General features: G+C 40.4%; 1 pseudogene; it reads right to left on the bottom strand.

Annotated features, from left to right (window-relative positions):
* Positions 1–11,728, bottom strand: part of LOC117549850 — a 21,748-nt pseudogene extending 10,020 nt beyond the window's left edge.
* Positions 11,729–25,562: the final 13,834 nt, after the last annotated feature.

The following is a 25,562-nucleotide window of genomic DNA, read 5'->3' as shown; positions in this document are numbered from 1 at the left end:
TACACCTTTATCTATTTAATATAGCCTAGTTGTACAAAATAAAGTAAGAAATCATTCCAATGTGTACTATAGGACAGTAAACACTTTAAAAGGGGAGTGATTAGTAATGCATAAATAAAAAGAAAGAATGATAACTAGGTAACATAAGATAAGAATACACAAGTTTAAATGATTTGTTATTGGTTGTGATCATATTCTAAAGATGTTTGGATTATTGAAAAGTATACAGCTCCCTTTCATAGAGTGTTGAGAGATGTATCCATAATTCATTTTCTGCTCAAAGTGCACCAGATTGATTTAACTTCAACATTTAAAAAAAAATCATACATTTTCTTTTCACTGAAAACGGGTCCCACAGACCCAAACAGCACACAAAGGTTAAAGGTAAACATATAATAATGTTAACATTTGCAAAAACACTGAAAAAGAGGAGTAAAAGTAGCCCACGACTTGTTTTATTTTTTTAAAGTAGCCCTCATCCTAAAAAAATTTGGAGACCCCTGTTATAGAACGATACATTTGACCATTTTAAGCTTGGCCTACTATTTTATTGGAGCGGCGAGGAACAGGTGGGGCTTGAAAAGGCTCAAAGGGTTCAGTCTTTTCTTTTTTTCCTGTGTCATATGTGGCAGCACTGTTCAATGTTTCTTGAAAACATTACCCACTGTATGTGACGTGTGAATAAACTCTGTATCAACAACACTGTTGTGTAACTTCAGTTACATACTTGTATGTGTGTAGATTAGAAAGAGGTAAGATAAAGGATCTGCAGTATTTTATGAAGTATTAATCGTACAAAGGTCAGTTTTATACAAGTAGAAGTGTGTATTTACCTGGTAGTAGGCTGTCAGTAATGGCTACGCCTCTCTATTTGGACTGGTAGTACTCGGCAGACTGGCAACTTTAAAAGTAGCTCTCGGTTCAAAAAAGGTTGGGCACCCCTGGTCTATGGTGTAGACATGTATAGCTCATCAATGCTGTCACTTCAGCCTTACATACTTTTACTTATAATTAAAAAATGACATCTGTGTGCCATATAGTACTTGTCATTTTGCATATACTGTATATACTTATTACATTGTCTTTATTTCAAATACTGTCTACACTTAATCTACAACTTCTCTCATTATTGAATCTACATTGTGGTTGTTATATATTTATCTGTTATCTTGCACGTCTTAGGTTTACATTTTAATTTGTGCTGTCCTTTATTTTCAGAGATATTTAATTATTATTGCTTCCTTATGTCTGATTCCCCAACATTCTTATCACCAAACACCTGCTTGTCTATAGTTGCTGCACATAATCATCATTATTCTCATAATACAAGACATGAAGCTGCAGGGAGATGATGGACATATTCTTACCTCTTACCTTTGTTATTACATGAAAACACTCAATAAATTAAAATACTACTTGTTAAATACTTTGTGTATTGCATTTAGTGAGGTCGTAACCATACAACCACCTGTCATGCTACTCAAAACTAAACTAATTCCTAAATAATCCCTGATCATTACTGCCACCTGCTGACTAACAGTTGCATTGTATCATAAATAATGCTTTCTCATTATTACTAATACTATTGTGTTATTATTTACAACAACCCTCTTAACATTCTTAATTATAATTACAGACATACACTGAAAATGAACTGTCAACTGTAAATCAACAACTACATGAAACCAATTAAATGAACACATTTATTTTAAAACACAACATTTATACAACAAAATAAAATCACTCCATCTCCTCAAAAATTTCCTCCTCCTTCTCCGTCTGGGTGCCTGTGTCACTCCGTTCTGCACACATGAAGACAAAAAAACACAAAAACACATTAGTAGTCACAAATGACTATTCTGTCATTGTATGATGATGCAATCAGTCCAACCAAAATAAAAAAACAGTCAATGTAACACTACAGTAGTATAGCACAAATGCACAATCACAGTCATACATTTTAAAGTTTAAGGACCAACACTTACCATCCTCGGCAAACAAGGCGGTTGCCTGCAGCACCTCCAGGCGCTGCAGGTACTCTCCTGCCTTCTGTTTCCACATCCCAGCTCCCCTTTTAAGGTGGCCACCTTCTGTTCCGCCGCATGGCGGAGCCTGAGCTGCCGCGCCAGCAGCTGAAAACAGCGCCAGAGGACCTGTAGCCCTTGGGCGTACAGAGCTGGGCGGGCCACAGCCACATCCAAGATTGAGTACTGCAAATAACAAAACACATTTACACATAAATCAGAAAACTATTAACAACCATTTAGACTAGGGGTGCAACAACTAATCGACTTAATCGATTAAAATCGATTACCAAATTAGTTGCCAACTAATTCAGTCGTCCATTCGTTGCTGACGTCATCACATGTGTTTTACACGCCGTTAAGCTCTAAATAAAAACTAGGCCAAAATCTCTCTTTACTTTCGTTGACGAAAAATGAGGAGACGAAATATTATCAAAGATAACGTTACATTTCTGATAGTCAGTAGGCTTGTTTGAGACAAGCGAGACCTGCGCAGTTGCGATCAACGTCTTGCTAGTGCGTTGCATGATGGTTAGTCATTTTGTCCCACTTGCTCTGGAGGCCCGCCTACATGAGACGTTGAAATCTCGCGGCACAAAGACCCGCAGCCTTGAGAGCGAGGCGGCGCAGTTGTTCTCCACGGGCTACGAAAGCGAAATGCTTGATGGGAAACGACTCGCTGGTATCTCCAGCTGAGCGCTCATTGGTGGTTTTTACCACGTGCTGCTGATGAAGCTCTCCATTGGCTCGGCAAAAGTTTGTTGTTGTTTTGTGTCAGTTTTACGTCGCCACATCCATTCCCATTTTTCATCATTGTTCCACAATGTTTATCATCATGACATTAATATCCATATATTTTATACTATACTTGTACTGCTTACCGTTTCATTATATTAGGGCTGTGCAATTAATCGTATTTGAATCGCAATTACCATTTTGCCCTGCCACAATTACCAAAACAACATAATCGGAACAAAACAATTATTTTGCTTTGCTACGTTGTGACAGTGCACTGCAACATATTTGATCTAATTAATTTTGGTCTAATTTATTTGTATTTATATATGTTTAGTAGCTTGTGGAAGTGCGCTCCAAAATATTTGTTGATCTTGTTTATTGGTATTTATTATTTGTATATTATTTATTTAAATATAAATGTATCATTTATTTTAATTTATTTTTGTATTGGTTTTTCAGTTGAATTATACGTTCAGGGTAAGCAACAGTTAAAAAGATACTGTTCCAATTATTATTTGTTTTAAAGGATTTTTTCAAAGTCAATGAATAATTGTATTTAATAATCGTGATATCAATTATTGACCCAAATAATCGTGATTATGATTTTTCCCATAATCGCACAGCCCTACTTTATATATCTAGTGTATTAATACACACTGTTTATACTGCTCACAGGCTGATATTGTATTCATTCACTGTTTATTCATCATTCAATTCATTCTATATTTTATTCTGTAGATTGTGTACATTACTTTTCACTTCACTGTGTTTCTTGTAGCTGGTTACAAGCTAAACTGCATTTCGTTGTCTCAGTACCTGTAATATGGGCAATAACAATAAAGTTGAATCTATTCTTGAGCAGGAACAAATGTATTTACTTAGTACATATCTGACATTAACGATTAAACACATGTGTGCATTCTTTATCAATGCAAACCGAGTCAAGCCGACTCCGGAGGTGGCGGTATGCACCTTTAAGTTGTTGCAATCCGCCAAATAACAGAGAGAAGAAGAAGAATAAGGCGAACAATAAGGCGAAGAAGAAGAAGCCGACTCCGAGCTGTCCGACTTCAGGCGATCTTTTTGAGACCTCCCCCGGCTGCGATCGGCTACTCTCGTCTACTTTAGAGGCGAGCCGCAAGGCGTCTCAAACAAGCCTAATTTGTCTCCCAGCAGTTCCATTTCCGGTGCTGCGACAGTGCATTAATCTGTGGTGCGCGCGGCGGTACATTTGAATTACACCGGGCAATGTTAACTGTCAGGAAGACTCGGGTCTAACTCATGATCTAACTAACCTTATTTAACAGAAAATAAAATGGCAACAACAGGGCTTGGGAGCATCGGTCGCATTCCCGTTAACCAAATATCCCCCCGTCAGCGCGAGTGAGTGATAAATGGTGCACTCTCCGGGTAATAATGGATTATGACGGAAATGTTACAATCCTGTCCGTGAAAATGACTGACAACGACAAAGTCTAAAGCCACCACTGCTTGGATAAAGAAATAAAGCCATTTCGCTACTATGAGGCGGAGAGAAAAAAAACCGAATGCATTGTTTTATCAGAAGTGGAAGCCAATCTGGCCATAACAGCTGATAAAACACCACAAATCTGACCAGATACTCTCTGCAAAGCTGCATTCTTAATCATCCAACCGTGTTTTTTAATCAAATAAGGACAAGATATAATCTTATTTATTTATATATAGCCTACTAAAATGACAAATTATTGGTTTTGGCTAGACTCGTTTCACTGAAATGTTCTATATAATCTGCTGACTAAAGTCAGCAGATTATATAGAACTTTTCATTGACAAAAAGTAGACTAAAATAATTAGTTTTCTTTGACTAAAATGCTCAGACTTTTAGTCGACTAATATCAATTGTGCTACTTTTAAACCAAGCAACGATGTTTTCAAATCTGTAATCCAAAATCTTCCCTGCTCGAGGAGCCGTTAGTGCAAAAAATTCAAATACGAGACAACGAACTTTTTTCTTTGCCGATCATCTTAAATAAATCCAACTATTTTTTAAATCAATAAAAACATTTTCTACATCCATAACAGCATTTAAATTAATATTGGAAGTCATATCGTTACTTTGTTGAGAATGTGGCCATTATAATAAGCAGGATATTGTAGGGGCCTACTTGCACGACACGTTGTCATTTAAATATTTTACTTACAATGAACAGTTGTCCCTCTCCTCTGAGGGTCTCCGCCTCGGTGTCCTGTATCTGGGGTATTTTTGACGGTGAATCCATATTTCAGTCTAAAAAAACACAACACATTTAAAAAAAAATAAACACGTTAACTTTCTTCCCGTTAAGTGGATATGACACATTAATAACAGCTTAAACATGACAATAGCGCCTACATCAACTCTACACATTATGTAATTCATACTAATTATTCATAACTAAGCGCTGCAACGCTAAAGTGAAGAAGAGAACTTTACCCTTGTATATTCAAGACAGAAATGATTGAAAAATCCGACCACCACAGACACAGTGAAATTATGATGCGTTCAAACGCCACTTGTGAAATACAATCTTTCGCACAAAACTTCTATAATTCCTGAAATAAATCTGCCTGCATATAAACTCAAGGAACTATTGTATTTTCATTCATAAATAGCTTTGAAAATAATAATTAATTAACGTTACTATTTATTTTTTATGCTCAGGGCTGGTAAGGCCAATAGATGTAAACAGGAGTTTCAAAACAAGCGTTTTTGATTGGCTGTTTGACTTTGGGTTGTTTAAAAATAAATAGCTTTTTTGAATACTTGTGTCTGGTTGGCTGTTCGATTTGAAAATGATGCAGTATTTAAACATTCGGCAACAAGAAAAAAACACAAAGCCAACATGGATTCTCATGGTAAATTGCATGTCACTTGTTAGAGAAATGGCCGAATTTAGATTAATGTTACTTGTTATTAATTAATTATTTAGGGGTGCCTGCTAGAATATGATTGCATGTATTTAACTAATTGAAATGATCTTTTTAGATAAAACACTTGTGTGCTACACTGCAGCAGGACAGACCTTCGCTGTGAGGAAAGGTAGGTTGCTTAAATATTGTTTGCGATACAATTTGATTTACAAACTTTTTATTTTTCCAGCGTTTCTTTTAATGTTTCGTGCAAAGTTTCTACCGGTAATTACTCAAAAAATCATTTACATGCACTGTTACTACTATTACTGTTGTTCTGTGTTTGTAGGGCTCCCAGTGTACATGCTCACAGACTCCATGTGCCGGGGTGTTGAAGAGCACATTCCAAACCTGACGGCGGCATACGTTCACCCCGGCACTTTCCTCCGGCGGAGCCTGGAGCAGCATGCCTGGAGGTTCGATCGGGTGACCAGGGAGGCTCTGGTGGTCGTGCACATTGGGACAAATGATGTGGCCTCCGGACTGTCCCCAGCAGCCATCGTGGGACAGATGGAGGCCCTCATAGACCGGATCCAGCGGCCATGCAGCCTGCAGAGCCTCTACGTGGCCGTCTGCTCCATCGTCCCCCGGCCGGTGGACAACGAGTGGACGCGGCCTACGGTGCGCGAGACGAACCGCGGCTTCAGGCAGTTGTGTCACCAGAAGAATAACTGCATTTACCTCCCTACTGGGACACTGTTTATGAAAAACAAACTAATACTCACTAATTATTTTAATCATGATGGCCTCCACTTAAATGTGGAGGGAAAAACAATATTATTTAATTATTTAAAGACATTTCTTTGGCATTTCTGTAAGCATTCATAGAATGCTTACAGACATGCCAAAGAAATGTCTTTCTCACGGACGGACAGACAGACAGAGAGAGAGAGAGAGAGACAAACAGACACAGACAGAGAGAGAGACAAACAGCCAGAAACACACACACAGACACTGTGTTACTGTTAATTATTTTTGTTTTGTTCATAATTTGAAATGTATAAATGTTAATAAAAATGTGTTTCTATACTAGTATCATATTGTGCTTTCTAATGTATTAACTGGGTCAATTTGGAAGACTTTTAGACATTAATTTGTTACACACACTCACAGCAACATCAGCAGTGCTAATTTCACTCTTATAGAGTCAAATCCAACACTTTTAAAGTGTCTATATAGGTCCACACTGTTTTGAGTTAAAACTACACTTTTGAAAGTGTTAAAAGGTTTACACTAGGACAGAGTTCCAGCAACTCTCTCTATAGTTAAAATGTAACTCTGGTCAACACCGGTCAGTGTTAATGTACGCAACACTAGCTTGCAGTGTCAAAAGTTAACACCACAAGTGTACATTTTTACACTAAATAGAGTTAAAGTCATATTAACACTATTAAGGATATACAATGTAACTCAATATTTAACTCTTTACAGTTGATTCATAAGCACTGTAGGGTGTCAAATTTATAATTTTCACCTACACACAATGCAACATTATTAATAAAAAGTACCGATATAAAAGAAAGAACAAGCCAAGTTTCAAGTTTGCAGTTAAACATGTAACTGTATTTGTGTGAAAACAACCACATACAACATAGTCTTACATTAACATTCCACAGTACGTCCATGCAGTCCTTAACAGCACAGGTTACACAATTATGACAATGTGGCACTATGTATGTTTCTCCATCCATCTCATTAGAAAACTGTTTGTCATAGGGTCTATAATAACGTAAATCATCAATAGAAATAACACAAATGAATCAATCGTCTCCTCAATACAGTATGAACTATAGTGTTCATCAAAATACAGTGTGTCCACTTTGCAAATCAAAATGAAAGCTTCGATCTTCATTTAGAATGATATATATTGATTTTTCCAAAAACAGGAGTTTCTTTATCAGTTCTTATGGAAACAAACATTCCATTGGATAATCAGTTCCATAGTTCTTTACCCAGTTAGTAGTTGACACGTCGCAGTATGCATTCACCTTAAATGCAGCACTTAAAGTCTCACCACCCTCCAAACTGTCGATCATTTCCTTCCTGACTGGACCAACTCGAACCTCTGAAAATTAAAATTCTCCCAGTGATAAGCCAAATGTCTTTTGTGTTGTTTTACTAAGCTTTTTGTAATGTTTTTGAAATTCTTCACTGATCTTTTAAAAAAATTATGTTTGGCCTCAAATCTCATGCACCATACATGGAGGAGTGGACCTATTTTTCCAATACACCTTGGATAATGTATCATAAAATGATGCTTTGGAATCAGTCTTCTGTCAGGAAACAAAGATTTGAACAGCTTGTGGTGATCAATGATTAAATGCTTCAAATAATATGTCATACCATTTGTAATAATTGGTGAAAAAACAATATTCAATCTGAATCAAGAGGAGGAGCAGATTCCAACAATTGTTGTTTCTTTCAACAACATCACCAAGAATAAGGGGAGCATTTCGCAAGAGACACCATGACTGAATTGCATTCAATCCAAGATTTTTGCTCTCATCCATTTTTAAACCACTTGGCCTGTTCCGTCTCTCGTCAGCCTTGCTCTGAGTTCTTTGACTCTGGGGAGACTTCCTTGGCACTTCCAATACAATGTTAAATTACCGTGGTTTTGTATGAAAGTGTAGAAGCTGGTGAGGATTCATTGGTAGTTGACACTTGAATGATTGAAGTGAGCTTTGAAGAGGTTCATTCGAAGGCTGCCATGATTTGTCTGCCCCTTGCCAAGGGATGGTCCTTGTGGTCAACGCTGACGTAGAAAACCGTTGAATGTTGTTCTTCTGTTTCACCAACACACAACAGGAAGGGCTTTGCCCTGGTTCAAAACTCGAAAGGAAGGTCTCAAACACTGGCTCCAATCTGCCAAAACGTTAGAGAGAACAGAGGAAGTTTTTAATGGCATACTAAGCTACTTAAAACAAAATTGTCCCAACTCAAGGAGTGCCAGTGATATAACAACTGAATACAAAAGCTAAAATAATGCCTACCTTGAGATATCTCACAACATGGCTGACAGCTTGATACGAGCTAATTTTAGCACTCTTCTTATGGCCTTTTGAGGTTTGGGGGAGTAGATGAACCAAGAGTAGAATGCTTGACAGGTCACTGTCCCATCCTAGGGGCAAAAAATATGCAAATATAACAGTCAGTCGTTTTTTAAAGCTGAAAATAGTCTTAAATCAGGTTATGCAACCGATAACATGGACAGGTCTCAAGATTTTCAAGTAAACAAACATCTGCAAGAGAAAATACTTGCCTGAACTCATTGAGTTTTGTTGTGCAGACAAGAGGTCATCAACATGAACATTAGAGGTGTAGGTTCTTGCAGTCTGCCAGATCCTAGGTTTGAAGAAAGTGGGCCATCTCGCCAACTTTTTCCAGAAATCTCTTCTCCAAAACATCATTGTGAAATCTTGGTCAACCTACAGGAGAAAACACCATGAGTCATGGCAACCCCTCAGGACCATCCCAATAATAATTAAATATGACATGTTGTTCTTACCAAGGCCAGGGATGTCGAGGAAACACATCCAGGACTGTTGAAGAGGCTTGCTGGTCCCGAGTCATTGCTTGCAGACACTGAAATGTTGCCTTCATCTTCTCTTTGACAACTGATTTCGTCAGCTGAATGCTTTATGAAGGATATTGCCTCTTCTGCATTCCTCGCCAGTCAGTTGCTCACAAGTCAAGAGAAAATCCCTCTTGCTCTTTGGACCATCTTGATAGGTAGTGCTGGGGTCAGCACCCTCCGGGACTGAACCGCAGTGTTGCGCTGAACCGTCTTTATCCTCCATGCCAAGTAGCCAGATCCACCATCTGCATTCATAGTAGTGTTCCTGTAACATCCCAAAAATAAATCAAAACTGAGAACACAGAAGTGATAGCATTACAGGAAGGTTGTGTTCAAAAAGTTAAGAATGAACACACTTCCTTTTCACAAATTCGGAATACAGGTCATTCATTCATAGGACTTACGTATCCATTCTTTGAGTATGGATCTCTTAGACATGGAAATAGAGTGATGATGCCAAGAGCACACTTTTCTCGCACATGTGTTGGCGGGATCCTCCTTTAAAAAAACATATATATATTTTATCTTAAAAGTATAAATGCCTTACAGCTTTAGATTGTTTTAACATGTGAGCAGCTGTTTCCTAAATGTACATTACTTAGCACTATCTGTGAAAACATGATTAACACCAACAGGGAATATTCAGTCCTTACCCATGAACTTCCATCATGTCAGCCACCAGTAGGTTTACCATCTGTCGTCGTGTACCATCCATCAATGTTTTAGTTGTCGCATACTCTTGCAAGATTTGTTCTCCCCCTAGCTTAGACTGGAGAACATCGCTGACCATCTAGAAGATAAAGAAGAATCATATGGGAAGTCATTATCTTGGGCATTCCATACAAATCATAGGTTATCTGCCCAATATATCCATGTTTAATGATTAATAAAGAACTGAGTAAATTGCAAAAGTGTAGTCCCCTGTACCTCTTTGGCTGATTCCCGATCAGCGTGGACTCTTTTCACTCCACTGTCTCTCTCAACAACTATTCTTGCATCTGATGAATCAGACACCGCAGAGGATGAAGCATTGGTTCACGGAGAATGAGGTGTCTGAAAGGTCCGACTCCAGCCAAAGTGTGCGATACATTTGGAAGCACAACTGCAAGATAGATAAAAGAATGACATACTCAATGATGAAGAAGAAAAAAAAACATACTTTCAGCCCTCCAAAACGATGTTACAGGGTAATCTCAGCAAAAACTCAGTAGGATGGGTCCCCTGATTTTCCATTGCGAGTCTGAATCTTACATGAAGACTGTCCTGTGGACACTTTGACTGTAAGGTTCCCTGCTTGTAAAAGCTCTTCAAAGACATCTGCATCACCTCTGTCCCTGATTCATCAGTCAAGTGCAGCTCACTCTGTAGTGGTAAACCTAACTTTTCTATGACTGAGAGAGAATATTGAAATGTACCACCTGACAATATTGGTACGTTTAACTAAAACAAGATTCATTTGTTAGACTCAAAACAATCAGTGATATGTATTCAAGTTACCATACCTTTCTGAAGAAATGTACTGTAGCTTTCATAGCCTTCTTCAGTCTCAGCCCACTTTCACATATTCTGGCTTTCGCCATATCTACTTTCACCAACATGGTGTCCTATAAGAATACAATGTATTAGCAACATATTTACAGAAATATCTAACAGACCTGTTTGCTACACAAATATAATTATGCATTTTAAGTGTCGTTGAAATAATTTAGCAAAATGCTAACAGTGGAGCTCAACACCAGTGGCTAACGATAGCAGTATTACTGACATGTGGAGCTGAACATGCTAACACGTGGAGCTAAAACCCGTGGCTAACGATAGCAGCTAATATGACTGACAAGTTGAGCTATTAGCTGCTATCGTTAGCCTTGGGTGTTTAGCTTCACATGTTAGTAATATATATTAAAGTAGCATATATTAGCCTCACATCTAATTCATATTGCAGGAGCTACTATTGTTGGTCACAGGTGTTTACCTCCACGTGTTAGTTAGTAATATTAGCTACTATGGCGTTTAGCTCCACCTGTTATATGAGTTGCTATCGTTAGCCGCAGGTGTTTAGCTTTACTTATAGCAGCTAAAACTTACTAACACTTTAAGCTTACAACCCGCGGCTAATAATAGCAGCTAATATACTAACACATGGAGCTAAACGCCCCAATAACCGACTTTGTAATGATATTAAAAAGATGTTAGGCTAAACACCCCTGGCTAATGATAGCAGCACAATATTACTAGCATGTGGAGCGGAAGACAGCAAGTCAATGTAAAATAATTAATATTTATGTAGCTGAAGGTAAGCGCTGTTCAGCTCAAATAAATAAATACCTGTACAGGCTACTGGTTCGAAACATTTACTTACACTTTGGTCAGTTTATCCTCCAAATAGAATGTGGTGGTATGCTCCTCCGATTTGGTCTCCCTACTCGACTGCGCGCAACCACACAATTCACAGTCACGGCCACACCCAACCAGAGCAACAGCCAGTGATCCACAGAAAGAGAGATTGTAACACTGGCTATGTAATTAAATCAACACTCTAGAGTTGTTTGGAGAATTCAACAATTGACTCCCTGTTTCAACACCAACTGTTTTGAATAATAACTATCTTGGAGTTGAATGACACTTAAAATGAGTTGAAACAACTCTATATTAAATTTTCCAACTCCAACACTGAAAATATAACACTTTTGATTTTGCTGTGCACATGTCCTTATCAGTATAACTTTTGACATCGTAACACAATTTTAAACGACATTTATTTGAGATTCTTACATTTTATGATACCCAACTATTATAATATTTACATTGTTACATTACAAAAAAAAATATCAAAATATTTTTTACATTTATTTTAAAATTTATTTTTAACTTTTAATGACAATCAAACTTGGGAAGGAGGGGGCCGGCCGCCACTGTACATAATAATAATAATCATTATAAATAATATAAATCAGATAGATCTGAATCAGACACTAGAATGTTCCATTCAGAAACGGCTCTCTGTCACCGTTACGTCACATAACAAAGATGGTGGAAGAGATCAGATCTATAACACACCATGTAACAGATAGTCAGATAGTCAGATAGTGCATGCGCTTACGTTCTCTGCTCTCTCACGCAGCTCTAAATTGCAGGCGACAAGATTCTCAGCTCATTCTCTTCCTTGTACTCGTTGCACTGAGAACCCTTTGAAAGCTTACATCTTTTATCCACAAAAAAACCACAACGACGACCACCACAGATCACCAGAAACCACCAGGGGACCACCGGATTCGTACTCTGGACTGAATTTGCTGTGACAAAACGTGAGTCACTCTCTATAAGCATTGTTTTGTAAGTGTGTGCATTTGCTAGCTCCTCATTGCTAACATAGCCCGAGTATGCTACTGGTGTATGTAACACTATCGTCCACACGAGGTTATACAGTGTACATTAAGTAATGTCGACATAATTTGGTATATATGGTTGAATATGGTTGTTTGCACCGTTCAAAACACAATATACAACGTTTATTTCACGTGTCGTTATGTAATGAAAACTATGTTATGTGGGGTACATGCTAACTATGATATATGTCTGCCTGTATGAGCCGGGGCTGTCTGGGCCGTGGGGAAGTTAAATAATATGTGTATATTAAGGTTTCAACTAAATCTCAAACCCGTGTTATAATATCTTTAGACCCTCTGGGATAATCCAGTCCAGATTTGATGAGTCTGGGTTCGTGGTTTTAGATCAGGACTGGTCTAATTGCGGTTCTACATGTGAAAAAACTCCACTGAAATCTCCCTTGTTTGTATTTTTTCACAAATACAATAAAGGTTTCAAAAATCTGAAACTGGGTTATAAAGAATCTTTAGAACCTCTCTGGGATAATCCAGTCCAAATAAATTCGACTCTGCAGCGATTTAAGAGGTTTCAAACACGGAGGATCGTTCGCTCAGCGCTGTAAATTAAATGTCCCTTAACTTTTCCCCTTAAACTGCCGAATCGGATGCTCTGAATCGGAAGCCAACTTCAGCGTCCGTACCTATTTATTGATCTTCGTTATGGTATTTATTACTTTGAAAACATGTATTTAAATGTAGATATAAATAAAGTTTATTTATAATTCCATTGCTTTTTCTGTATAATTATACTTAAAGGTGGGGTAGGTAAGTTTCAGAAACCGGCTCGAGATACACTTTTTGTTATATTCCATGGAATGCTCTTAACATCCCGATAGCAATGAATATCTTAAGTGGTTTGACAAAAAATCCGTAAAAAAAATTCATCTGTGGAAGCTGCGCTGTAAAAAGTACAACCAATCCGTTTAGCCGGGTTCTTAAAGTGACTTACTTATTCTTGGTGGTTTTAAGTTAATGTCAGTGATTTTCAAGTATCTATCATACTTTCAAATATAAATTGCTCTTTAATATTGTAAAGCTTTAGTATTGTTTTGTAATACTAATTAGTATTTTACGTCACCTTCATCATTTACTGAATTATTTTAAACGCATTTAATGCCATATTAGTTACTAACCAGTGTTTTATATACAAGGTAAAGCTAAATTGTTTATATCATAATGGATTATACATATTTTATATGACAACTGTGCATTATTTTTAACTGTATTTTTCTTTTGGTTTTATAAAGGTTAGGATGCCACGGAAGAGGTGCTCCAACATGAGGCGGTTCCCTGCGAAGGCAGTTCTCCCTGATGCCAAAGGTAGGCTGCATGAATCTGTTGAATGCACATGCGCTACTTCCGCTACTTCCACTACTGTCAAGCCAAAGATAGTTGGTAGCAAGCATTTCAGGTTGGCTAGAAAGGGAGATCAGAGTGTGAAGTTGTGTACTGTTGCAGCTTTGATAAGGCACAAGCTTTCCTGTGTGTGCACATGGAAGGCTTCTGTGCTGGACTCCATTCAGGAGGAAGGAAGGAAGCTGAATATTGAAAAACTGGGCAAAGGCGTTGACAGTCAGTTTCAGATGTTTGACTCACTCTGGAGTATGTCCACAGGTACTGAGAGTTATGGTGTTTGTTCTGGGACTAAGAGTGACGGTGTGTGTGCTCAACTGTATGAAGCATTGCAGCTACACTTGATGGACGATGCATCTTGTTTGCTGGACATGGATGGATTTTACTGTGCGATTGTACAGCACAATCACAACTTTTCTGTTGTGCATCTTAATCCTTGTAATTCCACAGGAATGCCCCTTGACTATGGCAGATCGGTAGCGCTTTTCCACAGCAGCTTCCCTGAACTCATGCTGTATATCACTGCTTTGTCACAGGCTTAAATGCAAAGAAGTTCAGTGTCAGGACTGTGACGGTGAACAAGGTGCTACATTGTGTGGCAGGTGATATTGCTGAGAAAATGGAGCAGGCTTCATCTTCTGAAGTCAAAAGCAGTGTTCAGCTCCCAATTTGAAACGCAGATTGTCTGTACCAGAAGGTGTTGCGTTGAAAAAGTGCTCTGTCCCCCTTAAACGATGGAAACAGGAATCCGATTGTGGCAAATGCACAATGCAGAGTAACGCAGTGCCTGAAGTACTGGTTTCTAAGGAAACACATAACATGTTAGATATGTTCAAGGGACTTTTCATCAAGCCCATAGCAAATTTGGTGCAAATGCGGGAACTCAATGTGTTGCCATGTCCTTGGCAGCTATGCTTTTGCACAAGAGGCTAAGTGTAATGACTTGGAACACACAACAGCTTGATGATGTTGTCAATAGTGGCGACAAACTGTACACTTTTTTGACTGAAACCGATTGCATTTCTGACCATCACTGGATATCTTCTCATAAACGAATTGCCAACCATCATCACTTTAGATAATCGCCCGTGTGGCTTGGAATACAGCAGCCCTGTAGTTGGACATCTGTATGTAGAAGAAGGAGAGCTCCTGACCAATGGAGTAGCATACACTTTGAAGGATGGTCTGATGAAGATCTTTGAAACATATGATCACTGTTTCATTACAGTTCACGTGAACACTTGTGCTATTTTCCATCAGGATGAACAGTATGTTGTTTTTGACTCGCATGCACGTGACACAGATGGCAAGGCATTTGGTGCAGGGAAAAGCATAGTTTTATACTATGGGACACTTCTAGATTTGTGCGTTCACATTCGTGGTTGGGGTAGACGCAACTCACAACAACTAGACAGGAATCAATTTGAGATTACAGGACTTACTCTGAACAGCACAGTGGATATTTTTCACCGCAGTGCTTCTTGTGATGGGAGTGCAGCTTCGTCTACTGCAGAAGTCCATCATATTGCCCCACAAAAACCTGAACATGCATTTTGTGGACAGCAACACACAGTGAGCCAGTGTACAGACACGACTACCAATGCTGACTGTGTAGTAAAACTGGAACAACTATCCGAAGATCCTATTCAAGAGGTAGGTGACAGTAACTGTGTTTGACGACTCGGATGATGGATTTCTTGGAGCCACAACAATGGAGTATCAGTTCAATGTGTGTCCAAAGACACCGCGCAACTTTGTGTAGTCAGTTACAGTTGGAGTACAGGAAAATTGGAGATTGTCGTCAGTGGATCGATTGGTGCCCTCGGTGTCCCGTGCACAACTGACAAAATTGTTCGGTGATGGCAACTGCTTTTTTTTTCGCGCTTTATCACAAGTGGTGTGTGGCAGCCAAAACTCCCAGCTCATGTCAGGCGTAAGATCGTTAAAAACACATGAAGTGCAACGAGGAGCACTTTAATAGTTTGGTCAGAGAAGAGTACTCCAATAGTTGAAGGACTATTTGGATAAATCCAAAATGACTCAATCAAACACCTGGGCAACAGAGGTAGAATCCACGTGTGCTGACAAACCTTCTTGGATTAGATATCTACCACACCACATCGGTGACCACTGGTTTGAAATACAGCTGTTACGGCCGAAAAACTTTCAGAGCAGGGCATTTATTTGAAAAAATTGCAATGGAAATCACTACGAACCAGTTGTTTGCACAAAGAATGGGATTCGTTGGAATGTCATAACTTGGTGTAACATTCAGCCAAAGGGCTACGCAAACCAATGCTAACAGAGGAATGCGGTGTAATAGGGCCAATGTTGAGAAAGGTTGGCAATGATATGTCTGAGACAAAGTCCACAGAGATTGATAGCTCTTGTTCAAGTAAGAGTAGTTCTCCACTTCAAACAGATTCAAACTTCATTAAAAACAAAAAACGGTTGTCTAAAAAACGGATCTATGAAGACGATACACATTTTCGAGACCTTGCGAGAAGGGCATTGGTTGACAAATATCATGATGATGATGAATACAATCGCAGCTTGAGGACAGCCAGCAAGAAGAAATATGACAAGACGACAAGCATAGAGCTGTGTGAAGCTAGCATTCTGAAATATGACGAAGACGAGAACCATAGAGCACTGTGTGTGAAGCGAGCATTCAGAATATCACGACAATGACGAGCATAAAGCAGCTGTGTGTAAAGCTAGCATTCAAAATATCACGACAATGTCGAGCATAGAGCAGCTGTGTGTAAAGCTAGCGCGAAAAAGTATTTCACAAACACGAACCATAGAGAGTCATTGCAACTGGCTAATAAAAACAAATCCATTCAGGCAAAACGCAATTAAGCGTTCCTTTGATTTTGTTTTATGAAACTGTTTAATGACACCATAAAGAACGGTCCTGATTTGTGTGTTGTTCCTGCCTTAGTCTTCGTTTCAGAAAGCAAGTGGTAATTTGCAAAGCGCAGTAGACAGTAGTACCAGAGAAACGAAAGCCACAAGGACTGCAGCCGCACGATGTATCACAGAAGAGTATTTGCACAAATGTGATAATTGTGAAACGCCCTGCAAATTGCTAAAGTCGCCAATGGGAAAGTTATGGATCTGCCGGGATTGCCATGGCAAAATACTTCGAGGTCAAATGCCACAACTGTGCGCTGCTAATAACTTGCACTTGCATCCGATACCTTCAGAATTGAGTTGTCTGAATATTATAGAGATGCAGTTAATCAAGATGACATCCCTTTTATTGAAAGTGGTGTGCTTACCGAGAGGTGCACAAAATGGTGTGCATGGACCAGTGACATGTGTTCCAGCAAACATACTGCCAACAAACGCATGTTTTGCCAAGGACCAATGAAGATGGGATTCTCTTGAGAGTCAAACTGAAACGCAAATTGTCACACACGGGACATTATTTATACCAATATGTCAGTATCGATCGAATAAGGAGAGCGTTGCAGTGGTTAAAAAGGACAAACCCTTATTACGCTAATATAGACTTCAATGACGATTGGTTAAATCAATATGAACAAGACCTCGACGAAGAGCATACTGTTGATGACGTACAGCCTGATGAGACATGTCTTGAAGAGGAAACTTTACATGATCGCCAGACTCATGGCATGTTCATGGATACATGCCTTCAGCCAGTGGACCTAGGTCAGGACATTTTAGACCATTGCGATACAACGCTTAACATTGCACCTGCTGAGGGTAACAATCCAGTTCTAGTTCTTTGTGATGAAACCAACGAGGCCAAAAGTTTCCCTGGCCTTTTCCCATTGGGAAGTCCGACATATCACGATTTCAGAAACAACAAGGTGACTTTGGCCAGTTACTTTAAGAACCGAATCATGCATGCGGATGGCAGGTTTTCACGCGATTCAGATTATATATTCTACGCTCAGTACATGACTGAAGTACAGAAGGTGTCGTCGTGCATTTCCATCGCTTTACGGAAATGACATTCAGGGGGAAATACAGGTAAGATTTCAGCGAACATGGTAAACGACACTGATTCTCTGAAAAGACTTCTTCAATCGAATGAAGGATACCGATTTCTGAAGCCAATTCGTGGCACACCGGCTTTTTGGGCTGGTGCCCAAAAGGATTTGTTTGCAATGGTCAGGCAGATTGGGTTGCCCACTTTCTTCTGTTCCTTTTCAGCTGCTGACATGAGGTGGAAGAATTTATTGACCAGCATGATGCTTCAAGAGGGTAGGTGTGACAATGTGGACGATTTGGACTGGAATGACAAATGTGGTCTTTTGCGTCGCAATCCTGTAACGGCTGCACGCATGTTTCAACACAGATGGGAAACCTTTTTGAAAGATGTCATACGATCACCAAGTCAGCCAATTGGGAAAGTGGTAGATTACTTCTATCGTGTTGAGTTTCAACAGAGAGGGAGTCCTCATATACATGCCATTTTCTGGATTGAAGACAGCCCACAAATTGAATCGAGACACTGATGAGGAGGTGGTGCAGTTTGTAGAGACAAGTACATTCTTGTGAACTTCCAGAAGAATGATGAGCTACTGAGGAATGGTGTCAAACTGTGCAAACGCATAGTAAAAGACATTCAAAATCGTGTAGAAAGAAAAACACCGTGTGTCGTTTCAACTTCCCACGACCACGAGTGAACGGTCCTTTGTTTCCAGGGTAGGGAAAACGGATAAGTCGTGTTCACAACAGGAAGGCGTCGGCAACCAGATGACGAGAAAGAACAGGCACGTAAGATCATGTCCACGGTCAAAGAGGCAGTCACGATGAGACGGCTACTTCACAACAGTCTCAGAGCTGTTGGAAGTCTGGGTATTAACCAGGAGCAGTTTGAATCTGCATTTTGAATGCATTGGTAAGAAAACCCAGGTTGTACTGAAGCGCAAACCTACAGACGTATGGGTGAATCCATACAATAAACGTTTACTTAGCGCTTGGAATGCTCCATGGACATTCAGTTTGTAGCAAATGCATATGCCTGCATTGTGTACATTATTTCATACATCGCAAAAGCTGAACGTGAAATGGGATTACTGCTCAGCAACGCTCAACGAGAAGCGACAAAGGAGGGAACACACGGATGCCAAAAAGTCCTTGCCGGAAAGTTAGGCAGCGTTATCTGCATAATCGTGATGTTTCTGCACAGGAGGCCGTTTACAGATTGACCCAGATGCCATTTAAAACATATTCCCGATCGGTTCACTACATTCCAACAGGAGATAACGCAACGCGTATGAGTCTGCCCCTAAAGGAACTAAAACGTAGGGCAGATTCAAACACTCTCACAGACAACAACATGTGGATGACCAGTTCTGTGGATAGGTATTTGGCTAGACCAAATGAAGACAATTTCATCGGATTGTGTTTTAGCTACATTTGTGTCGGAATACAGAGTTCTGTCGAAAAACCAGACTTCTGTTAATAGAGTGAAACTAGGCAAGGACCTAGGATTCGTCCTGAAAAGACTAAGGGAAAAACCTGCAGTGGTGCGCTATGTGCAGTTTTCACATGACACGGATCCCGAGAAGTACTTCAGGAACATCTTGCAGCTTTTCCTGCCTTACCGTGTGACTGAAGACTTAAAACCTGAAGGGTTTCAGACTTTCGAACAGTTTACCATAACGGTCAATGGTTTTAGACACTGTGGTTCACAGTGTTAAAACTACTGTTGATGTAAACAGGCGAACATTTGAGAAGAATCTGAAGTGATGGAACATTCTGACAATGTTTCAGGACACACAGGTGCTCTTGAAGATGCCTGGTGTGAAATGTGTCCAGGGCAACAGTTGGAACGCTTGGAATGTGAACAGGAAGTGAGGGAACGAGTGCCAGTTCCCGACGAACACACAGATGCCATTCCAGACTTGGCCGACGTGGTGCAGGGGGAAATCGTTTTGATGCACATGGAAACATTATGTGTAGATCGGATGCACTTAATCTTCTCAGATCTCTGAATGTCAAACAGAGAGAGATCTTTTATCAAGTTAGACAATGGTGCATTGAAAAGGTAAATGGCACGAACCCAAAACCCTTCAATGTGTTTGTTACAGGTGGTGCTGGGACTGGGAAATCGCACCTCATTAAAGCAATCCACTATGAAGCATCTAGGTTGCTGTCACAAGTTGCAAGTTCACCTGATAAAGTGTCTGTGTTGTTAACTGCCCCTACTGGCATTGCTGCTTATAGTTTAGGAGCCAGCACAATACATAGCACATTTTCTATAGGGTTGGATGTCAAACCTCCCTACACGCCGTTAGGAGAGGAAAGGGTCAGTACCTTACGTGCTGAATTGAGCGATCTGCAGATCCTGGTGATTGATGAGATTTCGATGGTGAATCATAACTTGCTAGCCTATGTTCACGGTAGACTTAGGCAGATTAAGCAAATTAGTGATCACTCACCATTTGGAAAAGTCAGCGTCATAGCTGTCGGCGACTTTTTCCAACTCAAGCCAGTTCAAGGCAAATCCTTGTATTTGGAGAACATGCTATGCGATTTCTGGACTGAACAATTCTCCATTGCTCATTTAAACACCGTTGTACGTCAACAGGACACTGTCTTTGCAGAACTGTTGAACAGGTTGCGTACACGAGCTAAGACCACGGCGCTCGTTGCCAGTGACATAGCTATCTTGAAAAAGTGTGAAACCGGGGAAAGCACTTCAGCGTTGCATATTTTCGCAACAAATGCACAAGTTAATGACCACAATATCAGACAGTTGTCAGCATCATGTCCAGAGAACCTTTGCGTGGAGGCACTGGATTATGAGAAGAATCAACAATCCGGCCGCATGGAATTGAAAAGAGGACACTTCAGAAATGTGTACAAATCCTATTTACCTGAAAGGTTACCGTTGGGAAAGGGTGCACGAGTGATGTTGATCAAAAATATTGATGTGTCTGACGGCTTGGTAAACGGAGTCTGTGGGAATGTCGTAGACATTGTCAACAATATCCACAACACATTTGTGAGCACTGTGTTTGTGAAATTCGATGACGAAAAAGTGGGTACTAACAGAAGGAAGCGTTTCCCTTCAACTAGTGGCAACCCTTTGGCTACTCCCATAAACAGAGATGACGAAAGGATACGCAAGGGAAAATTGCGTAAACAGTTTCCTTTGAAACTAGCATGGGCTTGCACAATCCACAAGGTGCAAGGGTTAACTGTTGACAAAGCAGTCGTTTCGCTTAAAAGAATCTTTGAGTCAGGCCAGGCATATGTTGCTTTAAGCCGTGTCAAAACCTTAAATGGGTTGACAATTGAGGACTTTAAAGACAGCGCCATATATTGCAAAGAGAATATTCAGGATTCCCTTGATGGCATGCCGCCGTTTGTATCCTGTGCTACTACACCCTCACAGGGAACACACTCATTCTCCATATTCTCAATGAATGTACAAAGTTTAGACAGACATTTACCTGATCTAACGGTGGCAATTCAGCCATTTGATTACAGTTGTGTGGCTGTAACGGAAACATGGTTAACTGAAACTGTTGCAAATCACACTGCACGGATTGAGAAATATACGTTTCACAGTGTGCCACGTTGCAAGGCGTACAACTCAACTGACGCTGTTTTGAAAACAATTAAAGACCAACAACAAGGGGGAGTTGGTATATATTGTCAAGACCAGTTAGAGTACACCATTTTGGATATTCCAAATGTGAATTTAGAATGTATTGCCTCGCATTTCACCAGGGAGAATGTGATCGTTGTGGTTGTTTACCGCCCACAAACATATCCATTGCCTCTGTTCAAACTAAACATGAAGCTGTTGACCAGTTTCTTAAATACTAGGTCAGACAACGTTGTCATTTTGGGAGACTTCAACCATGATCAGCTCAAGTCATTGTCAATGTCATCCTTCATGGAACAACTAGGTTACTTGCAGTTGGTATCCGAACCCACAACAGAAAAGGGAACATTGATCGATCACGTATATGGAAAACAAACAAGTAAGTATCTCACAGAAACGAAGGTTATCCCGATGTATTTCAGTACTCATGAGGCAGTTCAATGTTTATTAACAAAGAACACCTGAGCTTCAACTATTTCATTGTGTAACTGACAAAGGACACGAGCGGTAGTTTTGGTTGTGTGAAGACGGCGGAAGGCGGGGAGAGACATTCACGTGCCTTAATCCCTGCCGATTCGACGCACGACTGTTGTTTGGTGTCTGTGCCCCAGCAACTATTTAGGAGCAATGCGCTCATGGTGAAAATGTAATTTTGGTTGTGTTTAGACAGTGGGAGAGGCATTCACGTGCCTTAATCGCTGCCGAGTCGACGCACGACTGTTGTTTGGTGTCAGTGCCACAGCAACTATTTAGGAGCAATGCGCTCATGGTGAAAATGTAATTTTGGTGTGTGTGAAGACGGCGGAAGGCGGGGAAAGACATTCACGTGCCTTAATCCCTGCCGATTCGACGCACGACTGTTGTTTGGTGTCAGTGCCACAGCAACTATTTAGGAGCAATGCGCTCATGGTGAAAATGTAATTTTGGTTGTGTGAAGACGGCGGAAGGCGGGGAAAGACATTCACGTGCCTTAATCCCTGCCGATTCGACGCACGACTGTTGTTTGGTGTCAGTGCCACAGCAACTATTTAGGAGCAATGCGCTCATGGTGAAAATGTAATTTTGGTTGTGTGAAGACGGCGGAAGGCGGGGAAAGACATTCACGTGCCTTAATCCCTGCCGATTCGACGCACGACTGTTGTTTGGTGTCAGTGCCACAGCAACTATTTAGGAGCAATGCGCTCATGGTGAAAATGTAATTTTGGTTGTGTGAAGACGGCGGAAGGCGGGGAAAGACATTCACGTGCCTTAATCCCTGCCGATTCGACGCACGACTGTTGTTTGGTGTCAGTGCCACAGCAACTATTTAGGAGCAATGCGCTCATGGTGAAAATGTAATTTTGGTTGTGTGAAGACGGCGGAAGGCGGGGAAAGACATTCACGTGCCTTAATCCCTGCCGATTCGACGCACGACTGTTGTTTGGTGTCAGTGCCACAGCAACTATTTAGGAGCAATGCGCTCATGGTGAAAATGTAATTTTGGTTGTGTGAAGACGGCGGAAGGCGGGGAAAGACATTCACGTGCCTTAATCCCTGCCGATTCGACGCACGACTGTTGTTTGGTGTCAGTGCCACAGCAACTATTTAGGAGCAATGCGCTCATGGTGAAAATGTAATTTTGGTTGTGTGAAGACGGCGGAAGGCGGGGAAAGACATTCACGTGCCTTAATCCCTGCCGATTCGACGCACGACTGTTGTTTGGTGTCAGTGCCACAGCAACTATTTAGGAGCAATGCGCTCATGGTGAAAATGTAATTTTGGTTGTGTGAAGACGGCGGAAGGGGGGAAAGACATTCACGTGCCTTAATCCCTGCCGATTCGACGCACGACTGTTGTTTGGTGTCAGTGCCACAGCAACTATTTAGGAGCAATGCGCTCATGGTGAAAATGTAATTTTGGTTGTGTGAAGACGGCGGAAGGCGGGGAAAGACATTCACGTGCCTTAATCCCTGCCGATTCGACGCACGACTGTTGTTTGGTGTCAGTGCCACAGCAACTATTTAGGAGCAATGCGCTCATGGTGAAAATGTAATTTTGGTTGTGTGAAGACGGCGGAAGGCGGGGAAAGACATTCACGTGCCTTAATCCCTGCCGATTCGACGCACGACTGTTGTTTGGTGTCAGTGCCACAGCAACTATTTAGGAGCAATGCGCTCATGGTGAAAATGTAATTTTGGTTGTGTGAAGACGGCGGAAGGGGGGAAAGACATTCACGTGCCTTGATCCCTGCCGAGTCGACGCACGACTGTTGTTTGGTGTCTGTGCCACAGCAACTATTTAGGAGCAATGTTGTCAATTCCATTACTGACATTATATTCATCTTTTATAAAAACACATTTAAGCTATTCTGCCCCAAAAAATATTGTGACAACTTGTCTGAGGTTATCCACACCCACCAACATAACCATATCTTCAATTACATTAATCTGCAGTCGCATAACATTTATCAAAGGCGCAAACATTCTGTTTAATTGAAATAATGTATTAAATCACACATCAGTTTAACATTTCTTTGTCACGTTTGTAAATAAAAGTTGTATTAATTCATGTTTTCTTCCCATAAGTTCCCTAACCCCCTTTGTCATATCAAAGAGTTGATGGACCCTTCTTTCATGCTGAGGACCAAACCCACTGCCATGACAACAGGAGGTTTTTACTTTATTTGCATGCTGTTGAAGTGTATATCTGTTGTCTGTCTGTCCTGCAATACAGTAAGATAAATATTGAAAGATTACATTTTCAGCATATATTTCATTTTCCAAATTTCTCCAAATTTATAACTTAATTTAGTGGCATTGACCACAAAACAAATGTATTGCAGGTTTTGCTTTTTGTTAAAGTTTAGGCAACAACAAAAAGCAAAAAACCACTGGTATGGACTCTCATTTGAGACGGGGTTCGACTCCCTGTGGTGGTTTGATCTATTGTTGTGGTGTAGACAGTAATTAAAGATCCATAAAAGTATAACTGCACAGTCCAATAGTCCCTAATTGTTGACATGATGTGTTTAACTCCTAGGATCAACAAACGACATATCGCTACCTGGTTGATGCAGGAAAAATGGTACCAACACAACTGGCGCACATTCCTAAGATTTCCTGGTCAGAAACAAAGGAACACAAAGTCAGGTAAACTATTTAGAGGGATGACAAATGGCTCATTTCGGAGGACTGGGGGAGACGACCGGCCGCACTCCCCGACAGGCGCACGGACGCGAGGGCCCGCTCATCACTGCGCGCACAAGTGCGACCGCAGTTTTAATTAGGGCCCGAGCACGAGAGTGCTAGGACCCAACGGCGTCCTAGCACGAAGTGCAAGGATACCTATTGTTATTCGTGGAATTATTCTTATTTTTCTGCTGGCGTTTCCTGTTTTTGAGGCCTTTAGGACGCTGAAAAAGTTGTATAATTTTGCACAGATTCCAGAATCTGGTGAAAACTACAATATTCTGGACTCGAGCACGAGAGGGCTAGGACCCAACGGCGTCCTAGCACGAAGTGCAAGGATACCTATTGTTATTCGTGGAATTATTCTTATTTTTCTGCTGGCGTTTCCTGTTTTTGAGGCCTTTAGGACGCTGAAAAAGTTGTATAATTTTGCACAGATTCCAGAATCGGTGAAAACTACAATATTCTGGACTCAATGTGTTCAAATTGTCCAACATGCTCTCTAGCGCCACCTATGGCCATTTCCGTTTTTGGAAATATGTACAAAGTCGCACCGTAACTCCAAATGACCTGAAATTTTTCACACTTACTCGGGTGGACCTGCTCTACATATAAGGTCCAAGTACCCGTAAGCTCCGCCTACTTTATTTTTTTTTAAATTAGCATAATTTGAAAAACAGTTAAATATTCACTTAAATTTCAAATTTTGGTTTTTCAACACCAAACTCAGTATACAGTATCGCCGGAGGGTCAGACACATTATCGTAGGAAATGAGCATGTTCAGTCGA

The sequence above is a fragment of the Gymnodraco acuticeps genome, unplaced genomic scaffold (genome assembly GCF_902827175.1).
Source record: "Gymnodraco acuticeps unplaced genomic scaffold, fGymAcu1.1, whole genome shotgun sequence".
NCBI lineage: Eukaryota > Metazoa > Chordata > Actinopteri > Perciformes > Bathydraconidae > Gymnodraco > Gymnodraco acuticeps.
Note: the sequence above shows the minus strand (reverse complement) of the source record. Positions and strands in the feature narration are given on the sequence as shown.